The sequence below is a fragment of the Lathyrus oleraceus genome, chromosome 2 (genome assembly GCF_024323335.1).
Source record: "Lathyrus oleraceus cultivar Zhongwan6 chromosome 2, CAAS_Psat_ZW6_1.0, whole genome shotgun sequence".
Taxonomy (NCBI): domain Eukaryota; kingdom Viridiplantae; phylum Streptophyta; class Magnoliopsida; order Fabales; family Fabaceae; genus Lathyrus; species Lathyrus oleraceus.
Genome location: NC_066580.1, coordinates 122,940,375 through 122,958,089, shown reverse-complemented (window position 1 = coordinate 122,958,089; position 17,715 = coordinate 122,940,375).

Below are 17,715 nucleotides of genomic sequence, written 5' to 3'. Positions count from 1 at the left end.
AAACCTACCTCTACGTTGAGAACATCTATCTCTGTTGGCCCGAGTGGGAATGCGAAAGAAGACTGTGATGAGATGCTGAGGCTCATCAAGAGAAGTGAGTACAACGTGGTAGATCAGCTTCTACAGACACCATCCAAAATCTATGTACTATCCTTGCTGGTGAATTCAGAACCACACCGAGAACCTCTGTAGAAGGTGTTGGATGTGGCGTATGTGGATCACGACGTCACGATTGAACAATTCGACAGTATTGTTGCAAACATCACCGCTTGTAAAAATTTAAGTTTTTGTGATGTTGATCTCCCTGAGGAGGTAAGAGACCACAACTTGGTATTACACGTCTCCATGAGCTGCAAAAATGATGCAATCTCCAATGTGCTGGTGGACACTGGGTCATCATGGAATGTGTTGCCGAAGTCCACTCTTGCAAAGTTATCATATCAGGGGCCTCCCATGAGGCAGAGTGGAGTGGTAGTGAAAGCTTTCGATGGGTCCCGTAAAACTGTGATTGGAGAGGTTGAGCTCCTAGTCAAAATTGGACCAAGTGATTTCCAGATTACCTTCCAGGTTATGGACATTCACCCATCGTATAGTTGTCTATTGGGAAGACCATGGATTCACGAGGCAGGCGCCGTGACATCCACCCTACACCAGAAACTGAAGTTTGTGAAAAACAAGAAGCTGGTGGTGGTAGGGGGAGAAAAGGCTCTCCTGGTTAGCCATTTGTCTTCCTTCTCTTATATAGATGCTGAGGATGAAGTTGGAACGTTGTTCCAAGCTTTATCTATTGCTGAACTTGTTAAGAAGGGAACTTCTTCATTTGTGTCCTATAAAGATGCGAAATTGGCCATTGAGCATGGTGCAACTGCTGGATTGGGGCAAATGATTAAGCTGGAAGACAACAAATCCCGGGCTGGCATAGGGTATCCTTCTAGTGTCTTCAACAAGCAAGGGTTGTTCAGGAGTGGTGGATTCATCCACACCAGTTGAGATGAAGAGGTTGCTGCAATTTTGAAAGAGGATGCAGAGGATTTTGGCAACTTCGTCATCCCTAGAGGGATCTGCAATAATTGGGTCGCCTTTGATGTTCCAACAGTTATCCATAAGTCAAAGTAATGTTCATTGTGTTTAAAAACTCTCCTCCCATGCCAAAAGGAGGAGTGATGACATTGTTGGCTCATAAATACAATGATATTTTCATTCAATAAATTCATGTTAAATGTTTGTTTTTCCAATTATTTTCCCTTTTCGCTTTTGCATGAAATTGGTGATCACATAAAACCTTAAAAAAAAGAATAAAATCAATCTTTTCATTTGCATAATGATTTGCTTTGTTTGAATTCTAAAATCTCTTTGTATCCAAAATCATTATGCAGATTGATCAAACCCATTGAACATAATGATCCAACACCATCTCCCAATTTTGAGTTCCCTGTATTTGAGGCGGAAGAAGATGATGTTGAAGAGATTCCTGACGAGATTACCCGTCTACTTGAGCATGAAGAGAAGATCATTCAACGCATCTTGAGAATCTGGAAACAGTTAACTTGGGGTCTGAAGATTGTGTGCGAGAAGTGAAGATTGGGGCACTCCTGGAAGAGTCTGTTAAGAAGGGTTTGATTGAGTTGCTACGAGAATACGTCGATGTCTTTGCCTTGTCATATGAAGGCATGCCTGGTCTGGATACAGATATCGTGCAACATTTTCTGCCTTTGAAGCCTGAGTGCGTGCCTGTGAAGCAGAAGCTCAGAAGAACTCATCCTGATATGGCAGTGAAGATCAAAGAGGAAGTTCAGAAGAAAATTGATGCGGGGTTTCTGGTGACTTCTACATATCCTCAATGGGTGGCCAATATTTTGCCCGTGCCTAAGAAAGATGGAAAAGTCCGAATGTGTGTGGACTATAGAGACTTGAATAAAGCTAGTCCAAAAGATGATTTCCCTCTACCACATATTGATATGTTTATAGATAATACATCTAAATTCAATGTCTTCTCGTTTATGGATGGATTTTCCGGATATAATCAGATTAAAATGGCACCCGAGGATATGGAGAAGACAACATTCATCACACCTTGGGGAACATTCTGTTATAGAGTGATGCCCTTCGGTTTAAAGAACACCGGAGCCACGTATCAACGAGCTATGACTACCTTGTTTCATGATATGATGCACAAGGAGATCAAGGTATATGTTGATGATATGATTGCGAAGTCGAGAACGGAAGTTGAACATGTAGAACACTTGTTGAAGCTTTTTCAGCGTTTGAGGAAGTATAAGCTTCGTCTGAATCCTAACAAGTGTACATTTGGAGTCCGTTCCGGCAAGTTATTGGGCTTTATTGTCAGCGAAAGAGGTATTGAGGTTGATCCTGCAAAGGTCAAAGCAATACAAGAGATGCCTGCGCCCAAAAATGAGAAGCAAGTCAGAGGTTTTCTTGGCCGCTTGAATTATATTTCCATATTCATATCCCACATGACTGCCACATGTGCGCCGATATTCAAGCTCCTACGGAAAGATCAGTCTCATGATTGGACAGAGGATTGCCAAAAGGCCTTTGACAGAATTAAAGAGTATTTGTCGGAGCCTCCGATTCTGTCTCCGCCTGTGGAAGGGAGACCGTTGATTATGTATCTGACGGTTCTTGAAGACTCAATGGGTTGTGTTCTTGGTCAGCACGATGAATCGGGAAAGAAAGAGTATGCTATCTACTACCTGGGTAAGAAGTTCACTGATTGTGAGTCTCGATACTCGATGCTTGAGAAAACATGTTGTGCTTTGGCTTGGGCAGCTAAGCACTTACGCCAGTATATGTTGAATCATACGACTTGGTTGATATCCAAAATGGATCCAATCAAATACATTTTTGAGAAGCCTTCTCTAACTGGGAGGATTGCCCATTGGCAGATGTTGTTATCTGAGTATGATATTGAATATCGAGCTCAGAAAGCGATTAAGGGTAGTATCTTGGTTGACCACTTGGAACATCAACCAATTGAGGATTATAAGTCTGTTCAGTATGACTTCCTAGATGAGGAAATTCTGTATTTGAAAATGAAAGATTGTGATAAGCCTACGCTCGATGAAGGGCCAGAGCCTGGTTCCCGATGGAGCATGGTGTTTGATGGAGCTGTAAATCAATATGGAAATGGTATTGGGGCAGTAATTATTACTCCTCATGGCACACATTTTCCTTTTACAACAAGGCTAACATTCAAATGCACGAATAATATGGCTGAGTATGAGGCCTGTATTATGGGATTAGAAGAATGTATTGGTCTTAGGATCAAGCATCTTGATGTTTATGGTGATTTGGCCCTCGTTGTTAATCAGATTAAGGGTGAATGACAGACGAATCAGCCTAGCCTCATCCCATATAGAGATTATGTGAGGAGGATTTCAACGTTCTTTATTGAGGTTGACTTCCATCATATTCCTCGAGATGAGAATCGAATGGCGGATGCTCTTAATACACTTGCTTCAATGATTGTGGTAAGACGTTGGAATGAAGTTCCCAATACTACTGTGATGCGCTTGGATAGACCAGCTCATGTATTTGTAGTAGAGGAGGTGCAAGATGATAAGACATGGTATTATGATATCAAGTGCTTTCTTCAGAGACAGATTTACCCGCCTGGGGCATCTGTGAAAGATAGAAAGACTTTGAGGAGATTATCAGGCAGTTTCTACCTCAATGGCGATGTGCTTTATAAGAGAAATTTTGACATGGTTCTGCTCAGATGCGTGGATAGACACGAAGCGAACCTGTTAATGACTGAGGTCCATGAGGGTTCATTTGGTACTCATTCCAATGGACATGCCATGGCTAGAAATATGTTGAGAGCAGGCTACTATTGGCTGACAATGGAGTCTGACTGCTGCAAATATGTGAAGAAATGCCATAAGTGCTAGATTTATGCGGATAAAATTCATATTCCCCCGACACTTCTGAATGTAATTTCATCACCATGGCCCTTCTCCATGTGGGGAATTGACATGATTGGCATGATAGAGCCGAAAGCGTTCAACGGTCACAGATTTATTCTCGTAGCAATTGATTACTTCACCAAGTGGGTTGAAGCGGCATCATATGCAAATGTGACCAGGCAGGTGGTCGTGAAGTTTATCAAGAATCAACTCATATGCCGTTATGGTGTGCCAGATAAGATCATTACTGACAATGCATCTAACTTGAACAACAAGATGATGAAAGAGTTGTGTAGTGAGTTCAAGATATCACATCATAATTCTTCTCCTTACAGACCCAAGATGAATGGGGCTATTGAAGCTGCTAATAAAAATATCAAGAAGATTATCCAGAAGATGGTTGTTACGTACAAAGATTGCCATGAGATGCTGCCATTTGCCTTGCATGGGTATCGTACATCTGTCCGCACTTCAATAGGGGCAACCCCTTTCTCTCTTGTTTACGGCATGGAGGTTATGCTCCCAGTAGAGGTGGAGATCCCATCAATGAGAGTCTTGATGGAAGCCAAGTTGACTGATGCTGAATGGGTTCAGAGTCGTTATGACCAACTGAATTTGATAGAAGAGAAGAGATTAACTGCCATGTGCCATGGTCAGTTATATCAGCAAAGAAAGAAAAAAGCCTTTGATAAGAAGGTCAAACCTCGTGTGTTCCGAGAAGGTGAACTTGTACTCAAGAAAGTTTTGTCTTTCGCGCCCGATTCCAAGGACAAGTGGACTCCAAACTATGAAGGTCCATATGTTGTTAAGAGATCCTTTTCAGGCGGTGCTTTGATACTTACAACTACGGATGGGGAGGACTTCACTCGTCCTGTGAATTCAGATGCAGTCAAGAAATACTTCGCCTAAAAATAAAATAAAAACAGAATAGCTCGCTAAGTTGAAAATCCGAAAGGGCGGCTTAGGCAAAAATGAGCGTCTCGGTGGATTGAAAACCCGAAAGGGCGATCCAGGCAAAAGTTAGAGACATATAAAAAATGAGTATGTATCCCGCTAGATTGAGTACCTCCCCCTGGGGCAATCTAGGCAAAAAATTAGGGATTTTGGCAAGTAACTGCATCCTGACAAGACTTTGTTTTATAAACTGTCATCTGTCAGAGATTCTCGCTCAGTCATTATCAACTGAAGCTTCAAATACATGGGATTCAGAGTTGGTGGAGAAATGGTCATGATGTTCAATGTAGCCCTTTTCCAATATATATCACCAATTTCAAATTTGTAAAGATCTATGGAGTCTTGCCATTTACAGACTACCATCCCATCAAATAAATTTGAGCCTTTATCCAATTATTTGCACTCTTATTTGTTTCTATTCAACAAATATTTTGCATGTTTTAATTGAGAAATATCGTTGTTTTGAAATAAATAAATTTTTCATAACTTGTTTTTAAACAAAGTGAACATTCACGATGATAAAAGGATACTTAGGAAGGTCTTCAATGCTCTCCCAAAGATGGTATGATTCCCAACAGGGTAGGACATTTGCTCATATTCCCAGCATGTTTGTGTCCTCTTCCTTCGGAGCCTTTTGTGGTTTTTCTCCCGAACAGAGTGGTTGGTAAAGATGTTCATCCCTCTGCGTCCAGCGGAGTTATGATCCTTCCTCCTTAGCAGATGTGATCTCTTTGGTAGTGCAGTATATGGTGGTGACCTTGGAAGCTTCTGATTGGTGGTTGTTCCCCACAAAGATCCATTCTCCCCTTTGATAATCTCCCTAGTAGAGTTGCTTCTACGGTGGATTTTATCTATACGATGATCCTATCCCCAGCTAGAATGACTGATGTTCATTCCCCTGCAGAGATCGTTGTTTCCTGGTATCTCTTGCCCCCATCGGATTGGATGTTCTCCAGTGGGCCTGGCTTTCTCTCTTGAGATGTAGTACCGGATGTTTGTTCATCGTCCTTTGGACCTGTTTGTGTTAGACATGTCTGTTTTGTCAGCATTCATCATACACAAACCACACATATATGCATAATTTTAACATTCAGATATTCATGTTGCATTATTTTCCATATATCTTTGTTTGTTATCTCCTGCTAGTTGGTAATATATTTCCCCAAGCAGATGTTTGTGTCTGATCTCTCCATGTAGAGTCAGCCCCATAAGCAGAAAGTGTTTATCCTTCCTTCCATATTCCCCACTGAGTTATGTCCTCGTGGATGATGGTTGTTTCTGTTTCCTCCCAACACATATAATGGGATGAAGCCTCCCCCTGAGTTATATCCTCATAGGAATGAGTCTTGTTTCGTCGTGCCTTTCTAGTTTGTTCCTAGATTGGCTTTTTGCGATTTTCCTTGCGCTTCCCCGTAGTTCAGATGAATGATTGCTCAGTAACCAGTAATTATCCATCTTTTCCTCGGCAGAGTCTGTGGTTTTCTACCTTCATACCGGTAGTTATAAACCCTATTTTATCCCCTTTGCAGAGGTAACCTTGTTTTTGTTCATCCTAACCGATGACAGTTACTCTCCCGTGCTTTTCTACCTAGTATCTGGTAGATATAATCCCTTCCTTGACGATTATCTTTATCCAATATTTGGTATTGATAGTCCTTCACCCTTTTTGAGCATATCTCTCAGTAATCGGTGATATGTCTCCCAGATCGTTGCCTTTATCGATGTATCCCCTGCGGGTCATCTTTCATTTGCCTTTTGTCGGCAATGATCGTTTCTCCCTTGTGATCGGTCATCATTCTATACCTAGTTTTTGGTATCCTGATGCCCCTTTTCTTTCGGTCGATTTATCCTTCATTAACCCAGTAACCGGTTGTGGATAATCTTCCATGCGAGTGTGTTATCTACGTTCTGACGGTAATAGATAATATATCTCATGCACTCTTTGGTCGAAGTCTTTTGTTCTTCCCCAGTCGAGTAAGATTCGTATCCCCTTTTGTTGAATTGAATGCCCATCCTGTAATTGAGTTTGCCTTTTAGCTCTCTTTCGGATGATGAGTGTCTTGGAAATATTCCCCAATTCACGCCTTGGTCGGTCACCTATTATATGCCCAGTAACCGGTATCCCTGGTGTTCCTTCCCTTCTGCTCCCTATCATGACTTTTGTCCCCTGTGGAGTCAGATTTTCCTGAGTTGAAATATACCTTTTTAGGTTTTCCTTAGATGATTTCGGATGTTTGATATCTCTCACCCTTATGTCGGTCTTAGATATTCATTCCCCCCGAGCATGTTGTTTTTTCACCCTCATACCGGTGTTTTGATCACATGCCTCCCTGAGCTTATTACCCAGTAACCGTTAATACCTCATCCTGGTGCTTCCCCAGAGGAGTTCTGTTTGGGCATTCCTCAATGGAGTCCCTTAGTGGATTTTCCCCATCTGAGTCCGAATTTTCATCCGAAGTATCCTTTGTGGATAGTTCTGATGTATTGGCATATTCCCCAATACATGCATTTTGAGTCAGCTCGAGTCCTTCCATTGATTTATTTTCATGGAATCCCTCTCGTGTCTCAGTAAGTTCTAAGTCGTGACCTGCTCACGCAATTTATTTCCATCTTTATCCCCATTAGAGTCCCCGAGTCTCTACCCCATTGAGTGTATTACTCATATGGATTGTCAATTTCTCCTGATTTCTTTCCTCTTTGTGGACACATATCTTCACAGAGTATTATCTTTTGCATACAAATATTTGCATCATGAAGTCTCTTAGGGACCAAAATTTGTCTCTTTGTTTTTATTTAAGCCCATTCTACCTCGTCTAGACGAAGATTTTAACCTTCACTTCTCCGGCTAGAATGACCTTAAATAGGGGCATCTGTAAGATCCTAATTTTGGGCCCTAAGATCCCTCATGGCATCATAACATTGCATTTGCATAGCCTTAAGGATCATAAGCATCTTGGTTCCCTTTGCCTTTGGGTTGGGATCTCTTGTGAGTGGTTTGAGAACACCAAGCATGCTTGAATTGTATTTATTGCTTTTCTCATTTTTATTTACTAACCAAAAGCACAAAAATATGTCACTAACATCTTTTGTTTATAGCTTGAGCAGTCACAAGGTCTAAAGGCTTCTAGGAGACCCTATGTGCATTGATATGGTCCAGAGAAGATGAAAGCAAGCATGGTAATGGTTCCCAAAGCTCTCATCCATCAAATATGCCTCCCAAGTATCTCAATTCATCATTTTGATCAAAGCAAGTCAAGGGGTTTGAGGCTTGTTTCCCAAGGAAACCCTAATTCATTTGTTCATCAACTATGCCTTGCTCTTGAAGCAACCTCAGCCCATGGTCAAATACAATCAACGGAAGTTCTTTAATTCATCATTTCATGCATATTTGAACTTATTTGAGTGTCCTCAATCTTCAATTCATCAAGATATGAGTTTTGGACTTGAGAAGTTGATCAATCAATTCATCTGACTACTTTGAAATGCACTGAGACCTAAATTTTTATGTGTTGGTCAAATAGAGATTACCCTAAGAGAAACAATGTTCTTAAGGACAATATGAAAAACTTTCATGTTCATAAAATTTTGATTTGAAGCTTTTAAGTTCATCATCCATTCCAAAACATTATAGGTCATTTTGACTGAAATCCTAATTTTGGGTCAACTTGATAAGGACATAACTCCTTCATTTTTCATGGTTTTGAGGTGAGACTTAATGAATTGGAAATCTTAATGTGTATAATTCAAATGTTATGTTGATCAAAATTGCAAAATCGTAAAATAAATACATGTGATAATGCAAAACATTATAGGTCACTTTGGGCCAAGTGCATTGAAATGTGAAAAAGTCCAACTTCAAGTGCCCATAATTTCTTCATCAAAAATCCAAATGATATAAAATTTAAGTCCAAATTGATTTTCGTAGAAGGATCTACAACTTTCATGTTGAAGATTTTATCATTTGGAGCTTACATCATTGAGACAGAGGGGCTTGAACATTGGCCAATTTTGGAAATTTCACATGTGCATGTTTTGCACCCTACACTTCAAGCTAAATTTTCATTAATTTCCAAGGCCCAATTGGAGTTTTGATCAACATAGCATTTTTTCCTTATGCAACAAGCTTTCCAACCATTACCCATAAGGCTATGTTTTATGTTTGGAAGCATCATTTTCGAAAAGGGGAAAGTTTTAGTGCATTTTTGTAAACCAATTGAAAACACTTTGCATGAGCTCATTACATTGATTTTGCACGTCCATTTCATTCATTTATGATCTCGGCTTGCCAAACCAAGTGGAATTGGGCCCTTCATGCGCCTGTACAGGTCCATGCATGGAGGCCCTTTCCATTCATGCAAATTTGAAATCGTGCATTCAGCATTGCCTTGCCTATAAATACATTGCATTGGAGCTTCATTTCTTCAACCTTAAGGCGCCCTACATGCTTTGCAACTGAAATCCCATCCCTCACACCAAAGGAACTCTCTCTTTTCTCTCAAATTTTCAGATCTAGAATTCAGTTTCCTCGACTGTTTTCTTAGATCTAAAAGTTCCTGGACCTCTTCACCTTGATCCATAGAGCTTTCTGTTTGCAAAAGAACCCAAGGATCTTGACTCAATTCTTCACAATTCAAAGGTTTTCCTCAACTTCATTTTGCTTCGAACCAGCTCATATATTATTCCATTTGTCTTGATTTTGCTTGATCTGAAGTCCTGTGCATAGAGGCAACATTATTGTGTTTACACTTTTTGAAAATCATTGACTTCACTTGAACACCACAAAACTTCCATCTCTGATTTCTCTCAATCTAGAGATCTAGAGTGGAATTGAGTGGCATTGGAGTGATGTACATCACTCCACCTTTCGTTTGGTACCTGGATCACTTTTCAATTGGCCATGTGTGATGCATTGACTAAGGAACTTGGTGGAAGCGTGCTCAGGAGCCACACGATTTGCCAGCTCAATTAATGAGCTCTACATCTAACGCTCCACGCTTTTCTTTTTTTAAATTTCTGATTTCTATTTTCTTTTATTTCTTTTAATTCCATTTTATTTCTAAAATTCATATCTCTTTCATTATTGGTCCAAAAATTATGGGACCAATTACATTATTTTTCTTTTAATTTCTAGTTTCTAAAAATGATTTTTAATATTTTTAATTTTATCATTTGATATTTTTCATGAATTTTCTCTTTTCTGGATATTTTTAATTCATTTTAAATAGTTTTTGAGATCCAAAAAATACAAAAATATTTTCTCAATTTCTTTGAATGACGATAGATCTATGAAAAATATTCTCATCAACTTATTAATTGATTTGAGATTTATTTGAGATTTTAATTCAATTAGGTTATTTTTATGCAATTTTAATTGATTTAAAAAGTTTCTGACTTTTAAAAATGCTGAAATTTTTTGTCAAACTTTGTTTGACCTTGTTGAACTTGGGATAATTCACTTGGACTTTTAAAAGTTGATTTGAAGTGAGTTTGAAGTTTGACCTTTCTTTATTATTTTAATTCAAGTTTTATTTTAAATATTAAAAATGCCAAAAATATTTTATTTGTTTCTTGACTTCTAATCTTCATTTTGCTTCTGTTTTCCATTGTTTGACCTTGATCTTCTCTATCTTTGGTCATAGCTTGTTGACTATCTCATTCCATTTCATTTAATGCACTTTAATTCTTCTTCTTCTTCTTCTTTTCTTTTTTATCAATGAGTAAAAGATTGGTGGTTGGCATTGATTATGGAAGTTTAATCTTCCTTGATTCAAATCTAATTCATCTTGATCATGGATCAAGTGAATGGCTTTGAATTAAGGATAGATTGCTTCCTAAATCATGCAAAGGACCTAAATCAATACAAGATCATTTCTCATCTTCTTTTTGGCATGGCAAGTTGTTGGAGTTTGATTCACTAATCAAGACCTCTAACTTGTGTTGTTGCCTACATTATTATTGACCGGCCTCAGATAGTTGTGACTTCTACATAAGTCCAATTACAATTGCTTAACATAGCACTAAATTTGCCTTATGGCACACTAACTACTAACACTAACCATTAACCATTAACATTTACTTTTGCTCTTTACATTTATGCAATTTACTATTCTTGTCCATATTATTCATTTGCTTTTCCCCCTTTGCTCACTTGAGCACATGTTTATGTTAATGCAATTTTCCTTTTGCTCACTTGAGCACATAATTGTGTATATATATTATTGTGTTTGTGTTTTGTTTTGATTGTTGTGGCCCAAATGCAAAGAAATGGACAAATGGACTTAGTTTCTAGGACATTCCCTATGCAAAATTGGAGTAAAAGGACCTTAATGTTGAAGATGGATTAGAAGGACCAAACCTCTAAACTGACTCTTGTCCATTCTTGATTTGCTTCATAAGACTCTTTGATGTGTGTGCGCTTTTGTGCTAGGGGATCCGATGAGAACTCAACTTGAAGAATCATTGCCATGTTCATCCAAAGTGAAAGATACAAGAGACATTGGGAATCTTATAAGGAGCTTGTTTGATTATGTTGATTGCTTAAGCTATTACATATTTTGCTTGCATATTCCAAAGGATGGGAGCTACTTGGATCATCAATATGATCTCAAGAGAGGAACTCCATTTTGTGGTCTTGTTTCTTATCCCTCATCTCTTATATGATTAGGACTTTAGCCATTCTTCTTCTTCCCTCCACTCAAACCCAAGCCAAAACTTTTTGTGCAAACATTCAACACTTCTTTTCAAACATTAGAAACCTAAGCCTTATGCTTATGATCTTCAAACCTTCTTTTCATAACACTTATTTTGAATTGAATCCTAAGTCAACTTTGACCACATTTTGTACATACTTTTCATTGGTAAATATAACCCATTCAAATGCTTTTTGTGGTTTCAATGGCCACTCTCTTAATCAAATTTTTCATAACCTTTAGCTATTAGGTTTGAGTTATCCTTGAGGTAGATATAATACTCACCTATATCCTTAGTGATTGACAATGAGTCTTCCATGCTTATTATAGGGTTAACCCCTCACTAGCATGTTGAAGCTATCCTCACATGGTGGATTTGTGGTTTTAGGTTGAGTTTTCTCCCTTGGATAACAAAAGACCTTAAGGCTTTTGGACCAATCAATTCACCAACTCATTTTGAGATTTTTACCCCGAACTACGAGGTTTTGATCCTAATCTTTTTTTAAGATGGTACGTAGGCAATGGGTTTATCCATTCAAACACAAAATGTAAATAACTTGTATCTTCTCTTCCCATCTCTTCAATCATGTTTGCACAAACCAATTTTCACAAAATACCAACATTACAACAAGTATGAAAAGGGCTCCCTAGGAGTACCTAGGATGTTTTGGGTGCTTAAAACTTTCCCATTGCATAACCAACCCCCTTACCCCGATCTCTGACATTTTTACTAGTTTTTGATTCGATAAAACTTTTAGGTTTTTATTCGCTTTCTAACCATTCCTTTGGATAAATAGAAGTGTGGTGGCGACTCGACTTGTATGGTTTACCTTGGATTTAGTCAATATCTCTAATGGTAATGAATAACCCGCTACAGAAAAGTGGCGACTCCACTGGGGACATTTGCCTAGTGGGTTTTGCCTACTTTTCATATTTGTTATATTGTTGTGTATATTGTTTTGTGACATATTTTTGTGCAATTTGGGATTATTGTATTGTATGTAATGATTGAATTGCTTGAATATTAATTCCTTGTATGCTTGGTGATCTTTGTGAGATAAGTTCTATACCCGAACTCGAGTGCACTTAGGATAGGAGAATGGCATAGTCTTGTTAACTTGTGTGGAGTTATTCCTTAGCAAGTTGAATTGCAAGCCCATTCACTTGGTGGAGGTCATGTTGGGATCAATAATGTCACACAAGTAGTTGTGGTTAGATATTACTCTTTCCAATATAGACCTTAGAAGCCAAGGACCTTAGGCTACCAAGCCCATCCTAGCCTATTCTTAGGATGTAGTGTGAAAGTCGTTCAAGTGTAAGATTTGATACGATTGTTACGCGATACTACACTCATAAGAGTCTCTCTTGAGAATATTTTTGGAATACGAGTAGTCGTTTCTCCGATAATATCCGAAAGATGGGATGATGATTGTGGGAACCTCTTGTAGAACATGTTTGGCAGGTTTAAACCCTAGTACACTCCCTTTGGGTGGTACTTAACCGAGACTCCATGCTCGTGACTTGCAACAAACCCTTGATTCATGGTTGATCCGTTCTTGTATCCTTAATATCAATGGAACTTGGGTGTTGATAAGGTGTAAACCATAATCCACCAAAATGGATGATTGATATTAAGGATAACATGATCCATCCCATGCCCTTTGTTTGGTGTGCTTTGCTTGATCCTTGAGTGTGATTGTTGCATTCATGCATTCATGAACCCATTTGCATCCATATCATCAATAATGAGAAACTTTTCAAGGAAAGGCAAAGAAGGAATACAAAGAAGTACAGTTTCAAAAAACCCGACTTAAAAGAGCTAAGGAATTTGACATCCTATGTATTAGATCCCTTGGGTTTCAAGGCTCGTTTTGGGAAGCTTCTATCTATTCTGACTACTCAAGTGGATGAGGGATTGATGAGTGTATTGGTGCAGTTTTATGATCCCTTGTACCGTTGCTTCACATTTCCGGATTTTCAGCTTTTGCCCACGCTTGAGGAGTATGCCTACCTTGTAGGTATACCTATTCTAGACCAGTTGTCGTTCAGTGGCTTAGAGGGTGTTCCTACTTCTCAAGAAATAGCTGATATGTTACATATAGATGAATCTCTGGTTGGTGCTCATATGACTACCAAAGGTGGAATTCAAGGTCTCCCTTCTAAGTTCCTCATTGCTCAAGCTACTGTGTATGGGAAGGCCATGAGTGAGGACGCCTTTGAAGCCATATTTGTACTTCTCATCTATGGGCTAGTGTTATTCCCCAACATCGACAAGTTTGTGAATGTGAAGGCTATTAGGATTTTCTCTACTCTTAATCCCGTTCCAACTCTGTTGGGTGACACTTACTTTTCTTTGCATATGAGGAATGCAAAAGGAAGTGGTACCATTGTGTGTTGTTTGCCTCTGCGATACAAGTGGTTTATTTCGCACTTGTCGCAGACGGTCGCCTTCAAGGAGAACAGAGGATGTCTACGGTGGTCCACGGGACTTATGTCTCTCACTAATGATGATATCTTTTGGTACAACCGTGTGTATGATGGTGTGCAGATTATCGACTCTTGTGGGGAATTCTCCAATGTGCCTCTTCTTGGTACATGTGGTGGGATTAACTACAACCCTATTTTGGCACGTCGTCAACTTGGGTTCCCTTTAAAGGATAAACCTAATAACATTCTATTAGAGGGTGTGTTCTTTAAGGAAGGTAAATATCCCCAAGTCTTGAAGGGCAGGATGGTTCGCGCTTGACACAAGATTCATAAGAAAGGAAGGAAGGAGCTAGGTCCGAAGAATTGTATCGCTTTGGAGCCTTATACTTCTTGGGTTAGGAGGAGAGCTTCCGAGAATCTCATGCCTTACGAGTATCCAAGACCTACACCGTTGGTTGTGGTTGGGCCTTCAACCCTCCCTGACCAAGGAGTAGAGGAGTTGAGAGACGAAGACCGTTCACGTGCTTGGATCCGTGAACGAGAGGAGTTGCTTCAGCAGATCAGGGAGAAGGATGCTTTGATAGAGTTCCTCGAACACCAGGTTATTGATGATCCTGATGATGCATGGACTTCTCTACTTCCTCAGTCTTCCAAGTTTTGGAAGAGGAAGTACGATCGACTCGCCAAAGAGAAGGCAAATATGGAGGCAACCTACGAGAGGGAGGTGAAGAGGCTTCGTGCATCTTATCTTCCTGTCTCCAGAGCTTTAGATGATTGCTTCTAGGGTTCCATAGGATGATCATTTTCCTTCTCTCTTGTATTGTATTTGGTTACCAAGACTGTACTTCTTTGGTGTAAATATATTTTCCAAATGTTATTAGATGAGGTATTTCCATATGTGATAAATGTTTAATATTTCCAATATTTGCAAATAGAACTCTAAAGTTCCTCTGATATAAAAAATTTAAATCATATGCATTACATGCATCATGTGCATAAGCAGGTTTTACTCCAGGCTCCTTGTTATATGGTCTAACCTTGTGTTCTTCATTTATTTTGAAGACAAGCTGACTCATCGGTACTACACCCGAGCCAACATTTCAAGACTGATGATTCATTTGGAACAAGAGAATCATGAGCTTAAGGAGGAAGTAGCCAGATTGACTGCCCTGATGGAGTCACTCATGGATGCCCAGAGCCAGTCGTCTCCGACACCTTTAACTCCTCCCCAGAGGACAATCATCTCTGAGATTGTCTCTTCAACTGTGCCTGCGGCCAGCGCACACTTCGCACCAACGGCCATGCCAGCCGGGTTTCCGTGGGGGATGCCTCCTAACTTCATGCCTGAGGGTCTTGCACCCACTTTTGCTTCTCTGCCGGCATCTAGCCCGATCCTAGTTGTTCCTCCTCCTGTCGTGCATACTATGCCCAGAGTAGATGACACCATCTACCATTCTGGGCCGTATAAGGGCCCATATGTCTATGAAAAGATGGTTGCTATGAATGATCAATTTCTTGAACTCCGCAAGGAATTGAAGACTCTTCGAGGAAAAGATCTTTTCGGCAAGTCTGCTGCCGAACTCTACTTGGTCCCTAATGTGAAGATCCCTGTGAAGTTCAAAGTCCCTGACTTTGAAAAGTACAAGGGAAATGCCTGCCCTCTCAGCCACCTGGTCATGTATGCCAGGAAAATGTCGACTCAGACTGACAACGACCAACTGCTCATCCACTACTTTCAGGACAGTTTATCCGGTGTTGTCCTATGTTGGTATATGGGCTTGGACAGTGCGAACATCCGATCCTGCAACGACCTTGGCGAGGCCTTCGTCAAACAATACAAGTATAACATGGATATGGCTCCCGATAGGATCAATTGAGGGCCATGTCCCAGAAGGACAAGGAAACCTTTAAAGAGTACGCCCAGAGGTGGCGAGAGTTAGCAGCACAGATTGTGCCCCCGCTGGAGGAGAAAGAGAAGACCAACATCTTTCTGAAGACCATGAGTTCTTTTTATTACGATTGGATGATTGCCAGCGCTCCTTCTGACTTCACCGAGATGGTGAATATGGGAATGCGTCTGGAAGAAGGAGTCAAGGAAGGGCGCCTGACTAGAGAAGAAGGCTCTTTTGCCAAACGGTATGGGACGTTTGGGAAGAAGAAAGATGGTGAGGCACATGCTGTGACCTCCCATATGAAACCAAGAAGACCCCTGTGAGGAGGAAGACTGTGCGTCCTGCCGATAACCAGCACCAGGTGGCTCACATAGCACCTATTTTCAGAGATAATCAACAGTATCATCATCACAGCAAAAATCAGCAACAACCACATCCGTAATATCAACAATAACAGCACCATCCTCAACAGCATGCCTACCAGCCTCGAAACAGTAATCAAGCCAGCACAAGCTACGAGAGGAAGAGGGTCACCTTCGATCCTATTCCGATGACATATGCAGAGTTATATCCCTCTTTGATAGAGAGGAAGTTGATTACTCCACGAGACCCGCCGGCTATACCTACCAACCCCCAGTGGTGGTATAAGCCCGAATTACACTGTGTTTATCATTCCGGTGCTCCCAAACACGAAGTGGAAAATTTCTACCCTTTGAAGACCAAGGTTCAAGACCTTGTGAGATGTGGTATTCTGTGTTTCGAGGACGTAGGTCCTAATGTAAAGAAGAACACATTGCCCGAGCATGGGAAATGTGTCAACATGGTCCAGAGTTGCCCTGGTAAATACAAAGTCAAATATGTCAGCCATATTCGACAATCTCTGGTCGAGATGCATAGACTACTGTGTGATTACAGTCACTACGAGCACGACCACGATAAATTCCGAGTCTGCTCTGTCAATCAAAGAGGTTGTCGCCAAGTGCGCAAAGATGTTCAAGAAATACTGGATGAAGGAGTCATTGAGATACTTTAAAACAGAAATATTGACGAAGATGCTGATGAAGTCAACGTAATTTCTCCAGTATTCCGGATCCCCGAGCCTGTTATTATAAAGTATGATGGTAGTAAGCAAAAGGCTTCTCCTGCTTTGATCATTAAGCCAGCTGGCCCTGTACCGTATTCTTCTGAGAAAGCGGTTCCATATCGCTACAATGTTGTAGCAGTAGAGGATGGAAAAGACCTCAGCGGCCTGACCCACAGCGGTCGTGTTTTCTCGGCTCCGCCGAAGCCTCAAGCTGATGTTCGAAGGAATGATACTGCTGATTATGCTGAACGCCTGGTTGGGAATGCTGTGAATGCTCCGAATCCGGCACTTGTTGCTAAACCTACCTCTACGTTGAGAACTTTTGTCTCTGTTGGCTCGAGTGGCAATGCGAAAGAAGACTGTGATGAGATGCTGAGGCTCATCAAGAGAAGTGAGTACAACGTGGTAGATCAGCTTCTACAGACGCCATCCAAAATCTCTATACTATCCTTGCTGATGAATTCAGAACAACACCGAGAAGCTCTGCAGAAGGTGTTGGATGTGGCGTATGTGGATCACGGCGTCATAATTGAATAATTCGACAGTATTGTTGCAAACATCACCGCTTGTAACAATTTAAGTTTTTGTGATGCTGATCTCCCTGAGGAGGGAAGAGACCACAACTTGGCATTACACATCTCCATGAGCTGCAAAGATGATGCCATGTCCAATGTGTTGGTGGACACTAGGTCATCATGGAATGTGTTGCCGAAGTCCACTCTTGCAAAGTTATCATATCAGGG